This window comes from Oncorhynchus mykiss, chromosome 8 (assembly GCF_013265735.2).
Source record: "Oncorhynchus mykiss isolate Arlee chromosome 8, USDA_OmykA_1.1, whole genome shotgun sequence".
NCBI lineage: Eukaryota > Metazoa > Chordata > Actinopteri > Salmoniformes > Salmonidae > Oncorhynchus > Oncorhynchus mykiss.
The window spans coordinates 45,270,632-45,293,208 of NC_048572.1; the positions used below are offsets into that span (position 1 = coordinate 45,270,632).

At 43.2% G+C, this 22,577-nt stretch overlaps 1 protein-coding gene across 1 annotated transcript in view; it reads left to right on the plus strand.

Annotated features, from left to right (window-relative positions):
• The window catches only part of myo10 (myosin X), a 258,704-nt gene that overhangs the window by 66,684 nt on the left and 169,443 nt on the right, over positions 1-22,577 (plus strand). The gene's annotated exons all lie outside the window — the stretch shown is intronic.

Here is a 22,577-nt window from a genome sequence, read left to right on the forward strand (position 1 = left end):
TTTGGTGTCTCGTTGCTGCCTTGGTTAGACAACTCAAGTTTGCAAAGCCAGTGTGGCTCCAAACACCAAATTGATCACTTGCAAATAATAGGCATTCCCAGCAGTACAGTTTGCAGTGCTTCTCGGAGCCTGTGAGCCATTGATAGCGCTCGTAGTTGGAACTTTGAAAGTGGCGAACGAACCCCTTTCCCGCCTTTGACAGTCTTTGTAGCGTCGGCGTCGGGCGACCTCTCCTGACAATGTCTAACTTTTCTTGAAAAGTTTGTCTTGAGAATGGCGTTATAATTATATCCTCGGCCAAATCGATATCGTCTCCTCCTTCCGCCATTGTGGGTTGAAAAAACAGCTTAGTAGTACGCAAATTAATTTGTTTATCAAATTCAGTTTCCTAGTTCTGAGGTTCTGCATAGACCTGCCCGTATAGGACCTACCTCTCAATATTGGTAATCCAATCAAAAGACGTGCACGCACTACGCCAGCTAGCTCCTGTGTAACACTGGAGCCAGCCAGCAGGCGTACAATAGCCAACTCTAAAGCTGATTGGTTGACACAAAATTTTCATTTCCATTCACTTTAAGCTACAAGCGCCCGCACTGTTGATTCTGAAGGCCTGGGGGCAGATTTTAGACCCCTGTCAACACATGATGTGTAACGGTTTTCTGTATGAGAAGGAGAGTCGGACCAAAATGCGGCGTGTCTATTGCAATCCATGTTTAATGAAGTAACACACTAAACACAAACACTACCAAAACAATAAACTTAACGAAAACCGAAACAGCCTATACTTGTGTAACCTAACACAGAACAATGACACTAATGACACTAAGGACAATCACCCACGACAAACTCAAAGAATATGGCTGCCTAAATATGGTTCCCAATCAGAGACAACGATAAACACCTGCCTCTGATTGAGAACCACTTCAGACAGCCATAGACTTAGCTAGAACACCCCACTAGCTACAATCCCCATACATACACACCACATACAAAAACCCATGCCACACCCTGGCCTGACCAAATAAATAAAGATAAACACAAAATACTTTGACCAGGGTGTGACAGAACCCCCCCCCCTAAGGTGCGGACTCCCGAACGCACCTCAAAACAATAGGGAGGGTCCGGGTGGGCGTCTGTCCATGGTGGCGGCTCCGGCGCGGGACTTGGACCCCACTCAATCAATGTCTTAGTCCCTTCTCCTCGCGTCCCTGGATAGTCCACCCTCGCCGCTGACCATGGCCTAGTAGTCCTCACCCAGAACCCCACTGGACTGAGGAGCAGATCGGGACTGAGGGGCAGCTCGGGACTGAGGCAGCTCGGAACTGAGGGGAAGCTCAGGAGTGAGAGGAAGCTCAGGAGTGAGAGGAAGCTCAGGCAGGTTGATGAATCTACCAGATCCTGGCTGGCTGGTGGTTTCGGCAGATCCTGGCTGACTGGCAGATCCTGGTCGACTGGCAGATCTGGAAGAGTCTGGTCGACTGGCAGATCTGGAAGAGTCTGGTCGACTGGCAGATCTGGAAGAGTCTGGTCGACTGGCAGATCTGGAAGAGTCTGGTCGACTGGCAGATCTGGAAGAGTCTGGTCGACTGGCAGATCTGGAAGAGTCTGGTCGACTGGCAGATCTGGAAGAGTCTGGTCGACTGGCAGATCTGGAAGAGTCTGGTCGACTGGCAGATCTGGAAGAGTCTGGTCGACTGGCAGATCTGGAAGAGTCTGGTCGACTGGCAGCTCTGGAAGAGTCTGGTCGACTGGCAGCTCTGGCTGCTCCATGCTGACTGGCTGCTCCATGCTGACTGACAGCTCTGGCTGCTCCATGCTGACTGGCAGCTCTGGCTGCTCCATGCTGACTGGCTGCTCCATGCTGACTGGCAGCTCTGGCTGCTCCATGCTGACTGGCTGCTCCATGCTGACTGGCAGCTCTGGCTGCTCCATGCTGACTGGCTGCTCTGGCTGCTCCATGCTGACTGGCTGCTCCATGCTGACTGGCTGCTCCATGCTGACTGGCTGCTCCATGCTGACTGGCGGCCCTGGCTGCTCCATGCTGACTGGCGGCCCTGGCTGCTCCATGCTGACTGGCGGCCCTGGCTGCTCCATGCTGACTGGCGGCCCTGGCTGCTCCATGCAGACTGGCAGCTCTGGCGGCTCCTTGCAGACTGGCAGCTCTGGCGGCTCCTTGCAGACTGGCAGCTTTGGCGGCATCCTGCAGACAGGCAGCTCTGGCGGCTCCTTGCAGACTGGCAGCTCCTTGCAGACTGGCAGCTCTATGCAGACTGGCAGCTCCATGCAGACTGGCAGCTCCTTGCAGACTGGCAGCTCCTTGCAGACTGGCAGCTCTATGCTAACTGGCAGCTCTATGCTAACTGGCAGCTCTATGCTAACTGGCAGCTCTATGCTAACTGGCAGCTCTATGCTAACTGGCAGTTCTGAACAGGCGGGAGACTCCGGCAGCGCTGTAGAGAAGGAAGGCTCTAACAGCGCTAAACAGGCGGGAGACTCCGACAGCGCTGGAGAGGAGGGCTCCGACAGCGCTGAACAGGCGAGGCGCACTGTAGGCCTGATGCGTGGTGCTGGCACTGGTGGTACTGGGCCGAGGACACGCACAGGAAGCCTGGTGCGGGGAGCTGCTACCGGAGGGCTGGGGTGTGGAGGTGGCACAGGATGGGTTAGACCGTGAAGGCGTACTGGAGATCTTGAGAGCGGTGCTGGCACAGGACGTGCAAGGCTAGGGAGGTGCACAGGAGGCCTGGTACGTGAGACTGGCACCATCTTCACCAGCCGACTAACACGCACCTCAGGACGAGTATGGAGCGCTGACCCAGGTGCCATCAAATCCGACACGCTCCGTCGGGCGAATTCCATGTTTAAAACACCAACACAGCAACTCCCTCATTTCTCTCTCCTCCAATTTCCCCATTAACTCCTTCACAGTCTCTGTTTCGTTCACCTCCAACACCGGCTCTGGTTCTGGTCTCCTCCTTGGCTCCTCACGATAAACAGGGAGAGTTGGCTCAGGTCTGGCTCCTGACTCTGCCACACTCTCCCTGAGCCCCCCCCAAGAAATTTTTGGGGCTGACTATGGGGCCTCCGTCCGCGCCGCCTTGCTTGCTTCGCAAACTCCATTCTCCTATATCCTTCCGCGCACTGCTCCATCGAATCCCAGGCGGGCTCCGGCACTCTCCCTGGGTCGACCGCCCACCTGTCTATCTCCTCCCAAGAAGTATAGTCCATACTGTACTCCACTTTGGGCTGTTCTTGCCTGTTGACACGCTGCTTGGTCCGTTGGTGGTGGGTGATTCTGTAACGGTTTTCTGTATGAGAAGGAGAGTCGGACCAAAATGCGGCGTGTCTATTGCAATCCATGTTTAATGAAGTAACACACTAAACACAAACACTACCAAAACAATAAACTTAACGAAAACCGAAACAGCCTATACTTGTGTAACCTAACACAGAACAATGACACTAAGGACAATCACCCACGACAAACTCAAAGAATATGGCTGCCTAAATATGGTTCCCAATCAGAGACAACGATAAACACCTGCCTCTGATTGAGAACCACTTCAGACAGCCATAGACTTAGCTAGAACACCCCACTAGCTACAATCCCCATACATACACACCACATACAAAAACCCATGCCACACCCTGGCCTGACCAAATAAATAAAGATAAACACAAAATACTTTGACCAGGGTGTGACATGATGGCTGAATATGATTGGATAAAAGATCTAACATAAAGACCAGCCCTCCAAATCTCAACCTGGGGCTGGAAGCAGTGCAACCAAGAGGAAAGCTATGAAATGAAGAGTATAACTCTTACTCTGGGTAATAATTTAATACATATTTGTGGGAAAATATATATTTTTTAAATTATATTCTGATGATGTTTTAGGCCAGCAGAGAAGGCCTTGCTGGCCCTGACGGCCCATCACTGGCAATGCTTGACACACAACGAAGAGCTGCTGGCAAAACGCACGAAAGTGCTGTTTAAATGAATGTTTACGTGCCTGCTTCTGCCTACCACCGCTCAGTCAGATACTTGTATGCTCCGCCAGATTATATGCAACGCAGGACACGCTAGATAATATCTAGTAATATCATCAACCATGTGTAGTTATCTAGTGATTATGATTGATTGTTTTTTATAAGATACATTTAATGCTAGCTAGCAACTTACCCTTGCTTACTGCATTCGCGTAACTCCTTGTGGAGTTACGAGAGAGAGGCAGGTCGTTATTGCGTTGGACTAGTTAAGGTTGCAAGTTTGGATCCCCCGAGCTGACAAGGTGAAAATATGTCGTTCTGCCCCTGAACCAGGCAGTTAACCCACTGTTCCTAGGCCGTCATTGAAAATAAGAATGTGTTCTTAACTGACTTGCCTAGTTAAATAAAGATTAAATAAAGGTGTTAAAAAAAAAAATCAAAAAAATACAGATTTCCGATTGTTATGAAAACTTGAAATTGGCCCTAATTAATCGGCCATTCCGATTAATCGGTCAACCTCTAGTACGTACAGTCACTGTGGGAACGACATCATCAATGCACTTATTGATGAAGCCAGTGACTGAAGAATCGGAAGAAAGGCGGAACATATTCCAGTCTATGCTAGCAAAACAGTCCTGTAGCTTAGCATCTGCCTCATCTGACCACTTTTTTATTGATCTAGTCATTGGTGCTTTCTGCTTTAATTTTTGCTTGTATTCAGGAATCAGGAAGATAGAATTTTGGTCAGATTTGCCAAATGGAGGGTGAGTGTGAGCTTTTTTTTCTTCTTTTCTACCAGCACATTTAACATGCTGGTAGAAATGAGGTAAAACAGATGTAATTTTCCCTGCATTAAAGTTCCCAGCCACTAGGAGCGCCGCCTCAGGATGAGCGTCTTCCTATTTGCTTATGGCCGTATACAGCTCATTGAGTGCGGTCTTAGCGACAGCATCAGTTTGTGGTGGTAAATAGACAGCTACGAAGAATATAGATGAAAACTCTCTTTGTAAATAATGTGGTCTCCATCCACCCCTTGTCTTACCAGGCTGTTCTATCCTGCAGAAAAAGTGTAAAACTCGCCAGCTGTATATTATTGATGTCGTTGTTCAGCCATGACTCGGTAAAACATAAGATATTACAGTTTTTAATGTCCCATTGGTAGGATATACATGCTCGAAATTGGTCTTTTTTATTATCCAGTGATTGTATGTTGGCTAATAGGACCAACCCACTCGGCATCTGATCCTTACAAGGCACCCAGACCTACGTCCCCGATATCGCCACCTCTTTGTCCTGCGAAATACGGGGACAAGGGCCTTGTCGGATGTCTGGAGTAAATCCTTTGCGTCCGAATCGTTACAGAAAAAATCTTCTTCCAGTACGGGGTGAGTAATCGAGAAGCTATTTTCGGTCATAAGAGACCGTGGTAGAAACATTATGTACAATATAAGTTACAAATAACGTGAAAAAATACACACAATAGCACAATTGGTTAGGGGACCGTAAAACGGCAAACCATCCCCTCCGGCGCCATCAGTAAGTAGTCGTAGCAGTGTCTCATAGCTTTGTCCGTGAGAGATTTACTCACGCTAGCATCTGTCGCTTGGCTTAATACTGGGCCTCATGGGCAGTGTGCTGTATCACGTGACCAGGAAGTAGGAACGAAAAAGTTTGGAGTGGCAATACAATGCTTCAGTGTTTATGTATTTTTAAAACACTTATCTTGACATTTTATACTTTTAAGACAATTTTATCAGAATCAAAATCACCTTTATTCGTCAAGTACATTTACACACACTCTGAATTTTACTTGGTAATATGGTTCTGCTATTTACAGATAGCAGATAGGGTTCAAGTCAGGGCTCTGCCCCGGCTACTCAAGGGCATTCAGAGACTTGTCCCGAAGCCACTCCTGTGTTGTCTTAGCTGTGTGTCCTGTTGGAATGTGATCCTTTGCCCCAATCTGAGGTCCTGTGCGCTCTGGAGCAGGTTTTACTCAAGGATCTCTCTGTATTTTGCTTCTTTCCCTCGATCCTGACTAGTCTCCTAGTCCCTGCTGCTTTAAAACAACCCCACAGCATGATGCTGCCTCCACATAGAAACACAAAACATAGAAAACAAAACATAGAATGCCCAGCCCAAATCACACCCTGACCAAACCAAATAGAGACATAAAAAGGCTCTCTAAGGTCAGGGCGTGACAATAGCCATGTATTGCTACCACGATATCATCAAAGATATTATCTAAGTGAGTGTCAGAATATGAATGTGAAAAGTGAGAATATGAATATGAAAAGTAAGATTGTCAGAATATGAATGTCATCTGTTACAAGGAAGTTATTGACTTCATGAACCTTGTTTCTTAGGCTACAAATGTTAATATGGGCTGTTTTTAGCACTTTTCTCTGTTAATTCATTGTTATTAATGCTTTACTGGGAAGCTTATCAGAAGGAGACTTGCTCATGTTATTTTTATTGGAGCTGACAGTGGACTTCCTACTAGGGCACACCGCCTCAGTGCTAACAGTGTAACTCTGGTTCATAGGCACATGATTACTGCATACAATAACTGTAGGATCACCAGAGGTATTCAGGGCAGTTAGGGGGACATACGGTGCCTTGCGAAAGTATTCGGCCCCCTTGAACTTTGCGACCTTTTGCCACATTTCAGGCTTCAAACATAAAGAAATAAAACTGTATTTTTTTGTGAAGAATCAACAACAAGTGGGACACAATCATGAAGTGGAACGACATTTATTGGATATTTCAAACTTTTTTAACAAATCAAAAACTGCAAAATTGGGCGTGCAAAATTATTCAGCCCCCTTAAGTTAATACTTTGTAGCGCCACCTTTTGCTGTGATTACAGCTGTAGGTCGCTTGGGGTATGTCTCTATCAGTTTTGCACATCGAGAGAATGACATTTTTTCCCATTCCTCCTTGCAAAACAGCTCGAGCTCAGTGAGGTTGGATGGAGAGCATTTGTGAACAGCAGTTTTCAGTTCTATCCACAGATTCTCGATTGGATTCAGGTCTGGACTTTGACTTGGCCATTCTAACACCTGGATATGTTTATTTTTGAACCATTCCATTGTAGATTTTGCTTTATGTTTTGGATCATTGTCTTGTTGGAAGACAAATCTCCGTCCCAGTCTCAGGTCAATTGCACACTCCATCAGGTTTTCTTCCAGAATGGTCCTGTATTTGGCTCCATCCATCTTCCCATCAATTTTAACCATCTTCCCTGTCCCTGCTGAAGAAAAGCAGGCCCAAACCATGATGCTGCCACCACCATGTTTGACAGTGGGGATGGTGTGTTCAGCTGTGTTGCTTTTACGCCAAACATAACGTTTTGCATTGTTGCCAAAAAGTTCAATTTTGGTTTCATCTGACCAGAGCACCTTCTTCCACATGTTTGGTGTGTCTCCCAGGTGGCTTGTGGCAAACTTTAAACAACACTTTTTATGGATATCTTTAAGAAATGGCTTTCTTCTTGCCACTCTTCCATAAAGGCCAGATTTGTGCAATATACGACTGATTGTTGTCCTATGGACAGAGTCTCCCACCTCAGCTGTAGATCTCTGCAGTTCATCCAGCGTGATCATGGGCCTCTTGGCTGCATCTCTGATCAGTCTTCTCCTTGTATGAGCTGAAAGTTTAGAGGGACGGCCAGGTCTTGGTAGATTTGCAGTGGCTTTAAACTTCTTCACAACAGTATCTCGGACCTGCCTGGTGTGTTCCTTGTTCTTCATGATGCTCTCTGCGCTTTTAACGGACCTCTGAGTCTATCACAGTGCAGGTGCATTTATACGGAGACTTGATTACACACAGGTGGATTGTATTTATCATCATTAGTCATTTAGGTCAACATTGGATCATTCAGAGATCCTCACTGAACTTCTGGAGAGAGTTTGCTGTACTGAAAGTAAAGGGGCTGAATAATTTTGCACGCCCAATTTTTCAGTTTTTGATTTGTTAAAAAAGTTTGAAATATCCAATAAATGTCGTTCCACTTCATGATTGTGTCCCACTTGTTGTTGATTCTTCACAAAAAAATACAGTTTTATATCTTTATGTTTGAAGCCTGAAATGTGGCAAAAGGTCACAAAGTTCAAGGGGGCCGAATACTTTCGCAAGGCACTGTAATTTAAGTTACTTACATTTTGTGTGCCAACACCCTGGGATAATGTACATTTGATGCAGCATAATTACAACTCATTGTCACAATGGTAGGGATTAACTGAGCTGGTTTTGGGTCATTGAGACTTCGTCATTTCTGTAGAGTACCTTCTGTTTCCAGAAGTTGTCAAAGTTATCTATAAAAGTGATTCCAACAGAGCTACAGGTTGTAGCTACAGGTTGTAAGTCCTAGTCTCCAGCATTGGAACAGAAGAGTACCTTGTGTGGTAGTCTCAGGTTGGACAACTCCAAAACATCTTGGTTCTGACACACACACACACACACACACACACACACACACACACACACACACACACAGAATGTAACCCCTGGCCTCCAACATGGGAACAGAAGAGGAATACCTGGTGCGGTAGTCTCAGGTTGGACTACTCCAAAACATCTTGGTTCTGACACACACACACACACACACACACACAGAATGTAACCCCTGGTCTCCAACATGGGAACAGAAGAGGAATAACTGGTGCGGTAGTCTCAGGTTGGACTACTCCAAAACATCTTGGTTCTGACACACACACACACAGAATGTAACCCCTGGTTTCCATGGGAACAGAAGAGGAATACCTGGTGCGGTAGTCTCAGGTTGGACTACTCCAAAACATCTTGGTTCTGACACACACACACACAGAATGTAACCCCTGGTTTCCATGGGAACAGAAGAGGAATACCTGGTGCGGTAGTCTCAGGTTGGACTACTCCAAAACATCTTGGTTCTGACACACACACACACACACACACACACACAGAATGTAACCCCTGGTCTCCATGGGAACAGAAGAGGAATACCTGGTGCGGTAGTCTCAGGTTGAACTACTCCAAAACATCTTGGTTCTGACACACACACACACACACAGAATGTAACCCCTGGTCTCCAACATGGGAACAGAAGAGGAATACCTGGTGTGGTAGTCTCAGGTTGGACTACTCCAAAACATCTTGGTTCTGACACACACACACACACACACACACACACACACACACACACACACACAGAATGTAACCCCTGGTCTCCAACATGGGAACAGAAGAGGAATAACTGGTGCGCTAGTCTCAGGTTGGACTACTCCAAAACTTCTTGGTTCTGACACACACACACACACACACACAAATGCAAGCTTTGCAGCACTATCAACCCATTTAAATACATCCCACACCCTAACCTCTGGATCATGAGAGAACCTTCATAAATCAGCAGAACGTTAATAATCAATTTATTGAGCCTTTATGTAGTGTCCTGTAATACTTAGTTTGAAGTAAGACACCTTCGGTCATTCATAAGTCATCCATAAAGACTCTATCGCATGACGCTGTACTTAATTTAAAGTCAGCCTCCTTTGATCATTTATATAACATCCATAAATGCCATATATTATATGACGCTGCACTTACTATAAAGTCAGACCCATTTGTGACTTACCACCTGGATTCGGTCTTATGTAGCAAAATGTAAAATGGTATTTTTTATATTGGACTCAGAGCTATAAAATGGTATATCATACACTGCATTCAAGGAACAATGGGAAAGTAATTCTGCTTTGAAAGTTGATCAACTTGTAAACTCACATTTGAGAAAATCGCCTTTGAATGTTTTGGTATCTAGTGACACGCTCTTCTTTGTCTACACCCATTGAGCATCGTTCACACCCTCTTAATAAGCTTTCATTTCCTAACGCTTTTTTGCAGATGTTTACTAACACCGGCCATATTCAACGGGTGTTGTACACACGTCACGTAATGTTAGCTAATGAGTCAGCCAGCTAACTTTAGCTAGTTAAACAACAATGAACAAAGTGCCAAACATTGGGCTCTAACTGGAAAAGCAAACAGCTCTGGGAAACTAATAATAACGTCCGCTAGGGAACCAGCCAGCTAACGTTAGCTAGCTAGCTAACAGTACACTTTAGCTCTAGAACAAGCAAATGTATAACCCCTAGTTTGTGATGCAGATATCAAAGTTGGGCTGTACAACATGCAAAAAGGTTGGGAGCTTCAGTCTAGAAACAGAACTATAATGCTCTTTTTCTCATTGTGTTCCGGTACCTCAGAGCCCCCCAGATAACACCTCCCCCCCTTGCACCCACTATGTGTTCCGGGACCTTCCGATTTCAAAATGATGTACTAACATTATTTTGGTAGTCTACCCAAATGAGAATGGAAGCTGATACATTTTTTCATTTTTTTTTCAAAGCCAAGCAGTGTACATAGAGGTAGGCATCTGGATGAAATGCATTACTCCTCATATAGAAGTAAGTGTTCAAATAGGAATTGTTGGACTATGGATTCACATTTTATTTCTATATACCTCTTTATTTAGGTTGATGGCATGACGTTGAAATAAGGATGTTTATTCAAACATACCTTGATACAAGGTGAAATTATGTCTAATCAAATATAAAATTCAACATGATATCAACCACCCAATGAAAAAGATTTGTAATGATTGTACGTGGAGTTTTTGAACACAATTTCAATATATATATATATATATATATATATATATATATATATATATAGATTGATTATATTGATTGATGTAACAACCTCTTAGTCAGGTTAAGTCATTGTATTTAAGTTTAAGTTTGACCCTAATTTAAAATGTTTACAATGCTGGTTGATAGTAGATGAAAACAGTACTGGTTGATGACTTTTTGCAAATCTAAATCGGTTTTCCACATAGATGCCACGTCACAATAGGTTGACAAATCACATTGGAACAACGTTGATTCAACCAGTGTGTGTCCAATGGGTGGCTAATTGAACTGTTTTAAAGGGAACTGGCAAATAGTTCTGTTAGATTCCCAACATGTCTCTTTGTTATCAACTGAGGACCATAAAACGCGTGTTTCCATTGGTTAACCATCTGTTTAGTGCTTACCCCACATGTTAGATTGTTGTCTGTAAATATATCCAGACTGGTGCGACATCATGTGTACAATTCCAAACAGAAACTCCATCACTCACACGCATCCCACAGTTGCTTTATATTATGTAAATAAACGAAACTGCATGACATACATCCAAATATCCAAGAGTATTACATTATAAAAATGAAATATCTAAGAGTAGTAACCGAAGTACAGTAATTCCATTGAAACAACTGAAAAGCTTAGTACTAGTAAGTATTCTTAAAAAAAACATGGGGAAATAGCACAGAAAACGTACACACAACACTTTTAATGTAATCTTAAACTTAATATAAATCTCCACCCTTCTCTGAGAGATGTATCTGTGATGTTAGACCTTGTCTCAAAGAGGCGTTGCTAACGCAAGAATGCAGCAATGAGCCCTGGCAGAACACTGGGGGTTACAAGAGGGGAACATAGGAGGGGGTCACATGTGTTTGACTTGTTGAACAGTAACTAGCCTTCTTCACAGCTCCTGATGGAAATGTCACAATGAGTGCCAGGGTTACTGGGGTCATTGACAGGACACAACACCAAGCTCTCTGGTGCTGGACAATCCACACTCTGACGTATGTGTGTAAACTGCACACACACACACCAAACCCTGGGTTGGTGGGCACACATACACAAACACACAACACACACCAAACCTTGGGATAGTGGGTGCACACACACACACCTCATCACCGAATCAGGAACACTACACAAGGGGTATTCCTCTCAAACAAAGAAGTCCTTGATCTCAACCATAACGCACAGCACACTGGTGGACACAAGCTTTAGGTATGCCTTTTATGTGTGTCGTCTCTCTTTCTCTGTCCTTTGTGCTTCTTCTTTGCCCCAGGATTACCCTGGCCTTTCAGTCAGGAGAAACATACAATAATGTATTTTGTAGTAGAGCTAACAGCCATATTTGCAGTTTGAATTGGGTATTTATGCTTTGTCTGCTTTGGAGTGAGCTACCTTTTTCGGCACCTCTCTGTACAACATACAATCATGTTTATGCTGTAGATACTATATTCCCTTACAAAGATGAAGGCTAACACTTTTCGGACATTGTGTCCTTTGTCAGAGCATTAACGTTGTAGAGTTAAAGCTGAATGCTACTCAGTTGACAAGTCACGTGTGTGTGTGTGTGTGTGTGTGTCTGTGTGTCTGTGGGTCTGTCGGTCTGTGTGGGTCTGTGTGTCTGTGTGTGCATCTGTGTGTCAGTTATTGAGAAAAAGAGCATGTGTTTAGACATCATTTTCAAGATACTCATGTGGATGAAAATATGTAATTAATTGTTTAAGTGTTAATGACAGACAATTTAATTAGGGAGACTCTTGTGGTGTTGCCATCTGGAGCTTTGTGGAAAAGGCTGAGCCAGCATAGGATTTGGCAGTGGCAGCATTTCTCATGACTTAGGCCTAGTTCTTATATGGACCATGTTACAATTTCCACTTCAATGCAAAAAGCCTTCATAAGTACATAAAAAAGGAGCATGTTCGATATAATGCCAAATAATGCTTGTAACCATAGTGTAACCCTTTTTTGATGGTTCTATAAAGAACCATGCTCACATGGTTCGAAATGGAACTGTTATGGTGCTATAAAGAACATTTTCCAGGGTTCTGTAAAGAACTATTTAAAAAAAAAATGGTTCTGTAAAGCACCAATTAGGGTTCCGATTGTTACAAGCTTTTTGGTGCTATATAGAAACCCTTTATAGAACCTTTATGGAGAAAGGTTCTTTATATAACCATTCTCAATCTCAAAGGTTCTACAAAGAACCGTATGAAAAACCATATAGGGTTATTTTTTGGGTTAGTCATATTATATTGTTATAATTCAATAGGTATTACTGTTGACGCACCAGTCCGTCACACAGTGACGTCATTTTGAATATTGAATGGCTCCCGTGTGTTTATGCTAGATACTTAGCGTGTTTTGTAATGGCTGCAGCTCAATCCCCTCTTTCCACCGATATAAAGTTAGCACTTTTTAAAATATATATCTCTCAGATATAGGACAGACACTTCAAAACCTTATTCCTTATGATTTATTTGGTGACAGTCTGTTTTGCCATGTATAAAAATGTGTTAATCAGTGTGTTTTCTAATCAAATAATTGTTTCATATATATATTATTTTTTATACCTACAGGGTTCCTAAAATTCAAAATCAAATAGCTAAATTATTAATGTCATATGTTAGTTTAGAAGATTTTGCGACCTACAGGGATTATTGACAAGTTGAATCGGGTGCTCAGGAATAGCTGTGGGTCCCTGAGGAGAGAATTGAGGACCACTGATTGACACAAGGCCATACGTGAGTCTTTCACACAATACTGTCACTGGCTATAAAATTTTTAACATGTAACAGTGTAACATAATGGTATAACATTAGATATACTGGATTGACACTTTCACTCATGGTTGCACAAAAAGGCGTCACTACAGACCCTTGTTCAAACCTGGGCTGTATCACAACCGGCCGTGATCGGGAGTCCCATAGGGCGGTCGCACAATTGGCCCAACGTCATCCGGGTTATTGGAGGGTTTGGCTGGGGTAGTCCGTCATTGTAAAATAAGAATTTGTTCTGAACTGACTTGCCAAGTTAAATAAAGGTTTTAAAAAAGTATAAATAAATAAATTGTTCCAAATGAAGGGTTTCCATGTGGCTCCTCCAGTGGTTAGATATGTTGGTTGCCATCTAAAAATGAGCCCTTTTTTTCAAGACGTCACAAAATTACAATACATCCAAATAAATGTAAAATGGGCTCTCGGTTTCAAAACAACATATTTTCAATTGCAAGTCAGTTCAGAGACATTTGACTGCGGGCCACACACACACACACACACACACACACACACACACACACACACACACACACACACACAATGGAGATTCTATATACTGGAGCGGGGGACTGCCAGGATTGTGTTTTAATGACAGACGATGCTTGAGAGCTGGCAGGAAATGGAGAAGGGGAAAGTTTCATGACCTCACAGTCTATTTAATATGGGGGGCTAAAGCTTCTGGAGCCGTTCTGTAGCCGGAGAAGGGAAGGGAAACGAAATGCGGGAAAGGAATGATTGGAAACAGACCCACCCAGTAGTGTAAAAGAGAGTGTGTGTGTGTGTGTGTGTGTGTGTGTGTGTGTGTGTGTGTGTGTGTGTGTGTGTGTGTGTGTGTGTGTGTGTGTGTGTGTGTGTGTGTGTTTGCATGTGCATGTCTGTCCGTTTGTCTGCATTTCTGAATGTCTGTCTGTCTGTCTGCTTGTCTAAGAAACATTTCCAAATGCTCCTGTGATACAAATGACAACATGCATACAACATTAAGACACATTTTTATTTATTTAAACACTTATACCATCTCCCTCCTCTACGATATCAAAGCACAAACACTAATAAGGCCGTATTGATCTCGCTGTGAATAATGTATCCTCTCTGGTTATACCGGTCTTTGCTTGTAGGTCTAAACCACCCAGAGTGATTGTTTAACAGCTAAGTATAGACACCCCCTCAGTGCCCTGATGTCTGTCTTTGTATTGTAGACCACCTGTAGTCCAATGATAATTTGAGGACTGTTGTTAATTGCCCTTTGCTCTCACTCTGCGAAAGTGCGCTGATGCCCCCATCCACATTGACGGGGCTATAGTGGAGCAGGATGAGACCTTCAAGTTCCTTGGTGTCCACATAACCACATGTAACATATAGATTTTCATCGGTAGACGCATTAAAAGTCCCAATGCAAAGTTACACCTCACTTTTCTATTTCTCGAGTTATTACATAAAACGAATCAGAATTCCAAAAGTCATGCCGGAAAATGTTTTTGAGGTGTGTGACATAATATGGAGGACCCGACAAGCCAGCCTATTCCCTATAATGTAAACTCCAACCAAAATAGCGTACGCACGACTAATAGTATGAATGACATTTTCAGCCAATAAGCAAATGCTTTATGAATGTATTATTACAAACCAGCTTGCAAGGTTGCTAGCCAACTAGCCTAATAACGTTAGCCCAACCAGCTTGCAAGGTTGCTCGCCAACTAGCCTAATAATGTTAGCCCAACCAGCTTGCAAGGTTGCTAGCCAACTAGCCTAATAACGTTAGCCCAACCAGCTTGCAAGGGTGCTAGCCAACTAGCCTAATAACGTTAGCCCAACCAGCTTGCAAGGTTGCTAGCCAACTAGCCTAATAACGTTAGCCCAACCAGCTTGCAAGGTTGCTAGCCAACTAGCCTAATAACGTTAGCCCAACCAGCTTGCTAACATTACGTGACCGCATGAGTCAGCCGGTTGCTATCAAAACCTAGCTTACAGCTTTAATATTGCAGATAGATTGTGGCTTCCATCAATGTAATTGTCTGCATAATTTCCAATCTCACATGTATATTTTTTTGTATATATATATATATACTGTAAATACACTACCTTTCAAAAGTTTGGGTTCACTTAGAAATGTCCATGTTTTCCATGAAAACATACATGAAATGAGTTGCAAAATAAATAGGAAATATAGTCAGGACAAGGTTATAATATAGTCAAGACAAGGTTGACAAGGTTATAAATAATGATTTTTAATTTAAATAATAATTGTGTCCTTCAAACTTTGCCTTTGCAGACCTTTGGCATTCTAGTTGTCAATTTGTTGAGGTAATCTGAAGAGATTTCACCCCATGCTTCCTGAAGCACCTCCCACAAGTTGGATTGGCTTGCTGGGAGCTTCTTACAGTGGTTCGTCCTTTACAAGATGCAGCGTACTGCAGCATGGCTTGCGTGGTGCCGCAGAATTCTATTGCACATTATTTAAGTGCCACCACTGGTACCATTAATGCTAGTTCGTGCTGGTTTGACCACCAGAGGGAATCTTTGAGAAGCATTTGATAGCCTTTAACTTCTCTAGGGTAGGGGGCAGCATTTGGAATTTTGGATAAAAAGCGTGCCCAAATTAAACTGCCTTCTACTCAGGCCCAGAAGATAGGATATGCATATAATGGTAGATTTGGATAGAAAACACTTTAAAGTTTCCAAAACTGTTAAAATAGTGTCTGTGAGTATAACAGAACTGATTTGGCAGGCGAAAACCTGAGAAAAATCCATTCAGGAAGTAGGATTTTTGTTGTTGTTGTAGTTTTCTATTCAATGCCATTACAGTATCCATTGACTTAGGGCTCAAATTGCAGTTCCTATGCCTTCCACTAGATGTCAACAGTCATTAGAAATTGTTTCAGGCTTGTATTCTGAAAATGAGGGAGTAAGAACAGTCTGAATGAGTGGACCCTGCCGTGTCACAGAGCTTTTTCATGCGCATGACCGAGAGTGCGCCTTTCTTGTTTACCTTTTATATTGACAACGTTATTGTCCGGTTGAAATAGTATCGAATATTTAGGCTAAAAACAACCTGAGGGTTGAATATAAACATCGTTTGACATGTTTCTATGAACTTTACGGATACAATATGGATTTTTTTGTCTGCCTGTTGTGACTGCGTTTGAGCCTGTGGATTACTAAAGAAAACGCGTGAACAAAACAGAGGTTTTCGGATATAAAGAGAGACTTTATCGAACAAAAGGAACATTTATTGAATAAATGAATGTCTTCTGAGTGCAACCATATGAAGATCAAAGGTAAGTGATTAATTTTTATCTCTATTTCTGACTTGTGTAACTCTTCTACTTGGCTGGTTCCTGTTTGTAATGATTTGTCTGCTGGGCTATGTTCTCAAATAATTGTAAGGTATGCTTTCGCCGTAAAGCATTTTTGAAATCTGACACCGTGGTTGGATTCACAAGAAGTTAATCTTTAAACCTATGTAAAATAGTTGTATATTTTCTGAATTTTTACAATGAGTATTTCTGTATTTGAATTTGGCGCTCTGCAATCTCACTGGATGTTGGCCAGGTGGGACGCTAGCGAGGGGAACCACTACTTCAAGGTCTCAGAGCAAGTGACGTCACCGATTGAAACGCTATTTAGCGCGCACCGCTAACTAAGCTAGCCGTTTCACATCCGTTACTCTGGCCGGCTCGGGTATATGTAGCAACGCATTTTGCATTGTGATGCGGTGACTTAGACAGCTGTGCCACTGGGGAAGCACCATCCACAAAGTATCAAAATACAGCGAGGTGTTGGTAAAGGTATATTGTCCTGCTAAAGGTATATTGTCCTGCTACAGTGGGGAGAACACGTATTTGATACACTGCCGATTTTGCAGGTTTTCCTACTTTCAAAGCATGTAGAGGTCTGTAATTTTTATCATAGGTACACTTCAACTGTGAGAGATGGAATCTAAAACAAAAATCCAGGAAATTCCATTGTATGATTTTTAAGTAATCATTTGCATTTTATTGCATAACATAAGTATTTGATACATCAGAAAAGCAGAACTTAATATTTGGTACAGAAACCTTTGTTTGCAATTACAGAGATTATACGTTTCCTGTATTCTTGACCAGGGTTGCACACACTGCAGCAGGGATTTTGGCCCACTCCTCCATACAGACCTTCTCGACATCGGGGCTGTCGCTGGGCAATACGGACTTTCAGCTCCCTCCAAAGATATTGGGTTCAGGTCTGGAGACTGGCTAGGCCAGCCTAAGCTTAGGCATACACTATTCTCAATCACAGCTTTATGAGAGAACAAACAATAAAATGTATTTACTATTATTTTATGAGGCAAATAAAGCTATTATTATCCACTTCTGAAGATAGGAGACTGCTTAGATTCAGCCCATGATAAATAACCTAACTCACTAAAACTCTGTTTATACCTGGTGCTAACATGGGTCCTTTATCCTGATCTTGTCTACATTCTGATTGTGCCCACATTTCCAGTAATGTGTCTACACACATTATCCATCCACTGTTATCCATCCACTGTGTCTGCATTGTGACCAGATTTCCTGGTCACTTCGTTTATGCAAATTATTTCACAGCTACTCTATCAAACATAATATGTATTTATTTATTGTATGAAACATATTTATGTAAACAGTCAATTGTGCCACCAGTCAAGGATTTTAGAGGGCGTAATAATTATGATTTAAATGGTTTCTTTGTCCAGATCTTTCTACACTTGTAAGATATCCAGACACAATGCATGTCTGACTACCTCCGGAGGTGGGCAGGAGGATCGGATCACAGTTTGATTGTGCCCACATGTTTAGACAGGTGTAGACAATCAGAATGTGGACTAGATCAGGACAAAGGATGCAAGTTAGAATCAGGTATAAACAGGGTTTATGTCACTGCTCCATAATTTGCGCGCCACACACACACACACAAACCTGTTCAATGCTGAAGCTCCTCCACCAGAAATAAATATTATAAAATATTTGCCAGTACTTAGTCTCTGCCCAGGCTGTCAACAACCTTATCTTTCATCATTATTCTTCAAGTTGTAGCATTTAGATTTCGCTGAGCAAATGTTTTTTGCTTGGCCAATAGGGGATGATACCGTCGTATATCAATGTTTTATGGGTACATAATCACGATAGGACAAAGGTTGACATCACCCAACTGTAATCAACTGTCTGGTCTCATTTTCACAGCTGTAAATCTGAACTGTACATCTGACCATGCAGACACCAGTGGTTCTAACCAGAACTTTTGTCAAATTTAACAATGACAAAACCTGGTTCAATGCTGAACTCAGAGCCCTGTGCTCAGCCAAAGAGGGGGCACATAGGAGCAACAACAAAGAGGCCTATAGAACTGCTAACAGCTGCTCAACAAGAGGATTAAAGTGGCCAAAAGTCATTACAAGGAGTGGCTAGAACAATAATTTGAGCCCAACGACAGCTCATCTGTCTGAAAGGGTCTCCAGCAGATCACAAACTACAAACAAAAGACCCCCCAGGCACTAGACGACCCACTACTGTCAAACCAGCTGGACGAATTCTACTGTCGTTTTGAATCTCAAAATGCCCTCAGCCATCAAGAGTTTCTTCTCTGCCATCTTGCCCCTCAGCTGACAATACTTTCAGCCATCAGGACTCTACTCCCTTCCCCCAACCCCCTCACTCCCTCCCTCCCCCTCCCCCTTCCCCCCTTCCCTCCCTCCTTACCCCTGCCTACCCCAGGCTGCCCACCCACCCCATCGTCATCACAGAACAGGAGGTGAACAAGCTCTTCAAGAGGCAAAACAGCAGGACGGTTGCAAGCCCAGACCGGGTCTCCTCAGCCACACTAAAGCACTGCATTGACCAGTTTTACCCTGTTTTCACGGACATATTCAATCAGACTCTGGAACTATGCACTGTACCTGCCTGCTTCAATTGCTTCACCATCATCCCCGTCCCAAAGAAACAAAAGGTAACCGCCTGAATAACTCCAGACCTGTAGCGCTCACCTCGGTCATCATGAAAACCTTTAAGCACCTTGTCCTGTCCCATCTCAAAACCACCACTTGACCCCATGCAGTTAGCCGACAGAGCCAGTCAGTCTGTGGATGACGCCGTCCACATGGGCCTTCACTACATTCTCCAACACCTCAACAACGCAAGGACATACGTGAGGATAATATTTGTGGAATTTAGCTCAGCCTTCAACACAATCATTCTGGAACTGCTACAGCACAAAGTTACCCAGCTGAAAGTATTTGACTCTATCTGTCGGTGGATCACCAACTTCCTAACCAACAGGACACAGCACGTTAAAGATGTGGAAACATATTTCAGACTCCATATCTCTCAACACGGGGCACCGCAGGGTTGCATGCTCTCCCCCCTCCTCTACTCACTCTACATCAATGACTGCACCTCCAACGACGCATCTGTTAAACTCCTCAGGTTCGCTGATGACACCAACCTGGTCGGTCTCATCTCCGACGGATACGAGTCCATGTTCTAATTTTATTTATTTATTTAACCTTTATTTAATTACGCAAGTCAGTTAAGAACAAATTCTTATTTACAATGACAGCCTACCAAAAGGCAAAAGACCTCCTGCGGGGACGGGGGCTGGGATTAAATATAAAATAAATAATAATAAAAACATATAAATATAGGACAAAACACACACATGTATCTTGGAGAGGTTCACCGTCTGGTGCAGTTGCAACAACCTGGAACTCAACACAGTCAAAACCGTAGAGATGGTGGTTGACTTCGAGATTGATAATTCCGCCGTCAGCATGGCCAAGTCATTTAAATTCCTGAGGACCATCATCTCCCACAAACTCAAGTGGGAGGAAAACATCACAGCAGTGACCAAGAAGGCTCGACAGAGGATGTACTATCTGCACCAGCTGAGGAAACTCAAACTCCAACTGATTCGGTTCTACACGTGCATCACTGTCTGGTTTGGGTCCTGGCAAACTGCAGCGCATTGTCCGGTCTTCGGAGAAGGTCATCGGCTGTCACCTGCCCACCATCAAGGACCTGCACGCCTCCAGTGCAAGGAAGCGTGCAGGTAAGATCATCGCCGTCCCTGCCCATCCTGGACACCCCATGATTTCAAAACTCTGCTCTGGCAGATGATTTAGGTCAATCATGACCAAAACTTCCCGCCACTTCAATTGGGCTGATTACTGCACCTTGTCATCAATGAGCTCAAAATCTAATCTACACTACTGCATTTGGACTATGTACACCTCCGCACAACACTGTATATGCACTGCAGTGGGGGCTGGTGGGTGGGGGGGGGGGCTATAGGCTATAGGAGGACATGCTCATTGTGATGGCTAGACTGAAATAAATGGAACGGAGTCAAACGTAGTTTCCATATGTTTCATACCGTTCCATTTATTCCAATCCAGCTATTAAAATGAGCCTGTCTTTCTATAGCTCCTCCCACCAGCCTCCACTGATGCGCTGTACACTGTATATATTTGCCATGGCAGCATCCCTCCCTCTGCATATATAGATATTTCTCCTCTGTAAATTGTACTGTATATTCCTACTGCAATCAGCCTAAACTCCAGAGTTATGTTTAGTGTGCCAATATTGTAGTGGACTTGTGTCTGTATACTATTTGCATATTGCCTATTTTTTCCCCAAATCAAAACATTTAACCTGTAAGGTGTTTTCAAGGTACTTCATGTCTGTCAAATCTATTTTGCCCATACATACAGTATATCAGGACTGGAATCTATCCACGGTGTAAATTGTGTGTGGATGAAATGGGGGTGGTTCAGTCACAAAAAAATCTCCCGCTTACTATTTTCTGTATTCACTATGCCCAAGGCTATGAATTCATACTGCCAGCGGGCGAATGGAGTTTACCGTTCAAGACTGGTAGCCCCGACTCATAGGACCGATGTAAGCCCTTGGCAGTCCGCTTTTGCATCTCTGGCATTTAGCCTCCAGTCCGAGGACAGCTACAGTATAAGCCCTAGGCAAGCCATCTAGCCATGAGGTAATTTGAAAGCCAATAGCAAATAATTTCTCTGATCTCAAATTCGGCCTACCACCTTCTAGTTACCTACTGTCAGCCAGATGTAAGCTGTTTTTGTTGTTCCTATCAATACTTTACATTTGTTGTGATTTTACATTTTTAAATGTTTTTGTCAATTTGAAAACATAATACAACCACACATGTGGACATAATGCATTTACAATCATTGAGGATGACCCAAAAATGTTATAGAACTACTTCTAATAATTTACAGTTGAAATATATTTATGCCTCAAAATAGCATACATTTTGCCATTGATTTAATGTAGGCTACTACCGTTGAAGTTCGGAAGTTTACATACACCTTAGCCAAATACATTTAAACTCAGTTTTTCACAATTTCTGACATTTAATCCTAGTAAAAATTCCCTGTCTTTCTTAGGTCAGTTAGGATCACTGCTTTATTTTAAGAATGTGAAATATCAGAATAATAGTAGAGAGAATGATTTATTTCAGCTTTTATTTCTTTCAACACATTCCCAGCGAGTCAGAAGTTTACATACACTCAATTAGTATTTGGTAGCATTGCCTTTAAATTGTTTAAACTTGGGTCAAACGTGTTGGGTAGCCATCCACAAGCTTCCCACAATATGTTGGGTGAATTTTGGCCCATTCCTCCTGACAGAGATGGTGTAACTGAGTCAGGTTTGTAGGCCTCCTTGCTCGCCTATGCTTTTTCAGTTCTGCCCACAAATTTTGTATGGGATTGAGGTCAGGGCTTTGTGATGGACACTCCAATACCTTGACTTTGTTGTCCTTAAGCCAGTTTGCCACAACTTTGGAAGTATGCTTGGGGTCATTGTCCATTTGGAAGACCCATTTGCGACCAAGCTTTAACTTTCTGACTGATGTCTTGAGATGTTGTTTCAATATATCCACATAATTTTTCTCCCTCATGATGCCATCTATTTTGTGAAGTGCGCCAGTCCTTCCTGCAGCAAAGCACCCCCACAACATGATGCTGCCACCACCGTGTTTCACGGTTGGGATGGTGTTCTTCAGCTTGCAAGCGGCCCCCTTTTTCCTCCAAACATAACAATGGTCATTGTGGCCAAATAGTTATATTTTTGTTTCATCAGACCAGAGGATATTTCTCCAAA